Source organism: Chiloscyllium plagiosum, unplaced genomic scaffold, assembly GCF_004010195.1.
Source record: "Chiloscyllium plagiosum isolate BGI_BamShark_2017 unplaced genomic scaffold, ASM401019v2 scaf_2970, whole genome shotgun sequence".
Lineage (NCBI taxonomy): Eukaryota > Metazoa > Chordata > Chondrichthyes > Orectolobiformes > Hemiscylliidae > Chiloscyllium > Chiloscyllium plagiosum.
Window position 1 is genome coordinate 16,355 of NW_025210479.1, and position 1,575 is coordinate 17,929.

The 1,575-nt window shown below is 48.2% G+C and overlaps 1 non-coding gene across 1 annotated transcript; it reads left to right on the forward strand.

Annotated features, from left to right (window-relative positions):
• The first annotated feature begins 416 nt into the window (after nucleotides 1–416).
• Nucleotides 417–490, forward strand: trnan-guu. Its single transcript has one exon. It is a non-coding gene; the product is annotated as a tRNA-Asn (tRNA).
• The last annotated feature ends 1,085 nt before the right edge of the window (nucleotides 491–1,575 follow it).

The window sequence follows — 1,575 nt, forward strand, 5'->3', positions numbered from 1 at the left end:
TCTCATTCAACAGAAGTGGACCTATTTACTAGAGTTTTTTGTGGTGCAGCTGTAGTCTCCCATAGAGCCCTGAGGCTCAGGTTAAAATCCCACTGGTCCAGTGTGTGTAATAACATTACTGCCCAAGCCACGTGCCAATTGGCAGAGGGATAAGAAAATTAGGGAAGTAAACACGTCAACCTGTTCAATGCCATCTCCAATCATTTCACTTCCTGTCCCATTCGTACTACAGGGAGCCCAGCCTCGTTTCACGGAGGTTCTTTTTAAGAAGTTTAATCGGGCATTTTTGCACCAGTCAAGTTAAGAAAGCCGGGATCTCTCGCAAGACTGCGCGGGAGACAACAATTGTAATTCTCGGCGGGGAGTCTGAATTATGAATTCACTAATAGCCGCGCCTAAGCGATGGCGCAGCCCCCGTCTCTGTAGCGCAATTGGTCAGCGCGTTCGGCTGTTAACCGAAAGATTGGTGGTTCGAGCCCACCCAGGGACGGTGTATTCGCTTTTCGTCCTTGGCTTCGAAGCTGAACGCTTTTCATGGGGTCAGGAAAATGTTCCCCAAACGGAAATCTTCTCCACAAAGGGGTTTCTGAATTGTATTAATGTCGAACGTAAGGGACTGCGGATGCTGAGAAGCCGAGACAAAAAGAAAAACTTCGGCAGGTTTGACAGTACCTGTCGGAGAAAACAGAATTCTGAAATGTTGTCTCTGATTCTCTTTCCACAGATGTTGCCGAACCTGCTGAGTTCCTCCTGCAATTTCTCGTTTTGTTTTTAACGGAAAGTTAATTTCACCTTTTGGGATGAAACACCTCGACTCGCCATGTGCAGATATTTAACCCTTTCGAATCACTGTGAAGTGATTGGAGTCAAACAAACTCTGCGAGATTCACTCTTTCTCAGGTCCACAGGCAGACAGACCTGGGAAGTGAAGTTGTCAGTGTGGTTCTGTATTGGTGGGCCGAGTGGTTCATGCGATGGACTTGAAATCCATTGCGGTTTCCCCACGCAGGTGTGAACCCTGCCGAGTACAAAATGAGAAATGTCGTCGAAAAGAAAGGGAGCTTGCTCCCCGGCTTCTTCTTTAAGATTCAAATCAGTGGAGGGGGAAAAGTATTTCACTCACATTGGGACTGGTGGGAATCTGCAACCCACTGCCTGTTCGGGTGGAACAAGCAGATACCCGCAGAACCTCTTTTGAGGCTGGGAGCAAAGTGTTTGGAAATGAGATTAGAACAGTGAAGGGCATGAAATCGTGATCGAAATGAAGCAGGCACCTGAGGACAAGGGTGTTTCCTTTGCCAGTGAAAGATACTGCTTCACAAAGTTGGGCCTGTGGAAGGGAAGCAGTGACGGTGATTATCTTTGGTTGTTCACCTTGTGAAGGATCCCATTGCTGCGCATGTCCGTGATAACGTCAGAACTCTGCAGCATGGCGGCGTTAGATACGCACAGGGCCGGGGGCGCAATGGATGACGCATCTGTTTGAAATGCAGCTCACAGCTTCTTCACACACCCCAATTAATCTTTCCCATTGTCCTGAAGTCGGCATACGGTTTGAATTCCCGATCTGCGGGA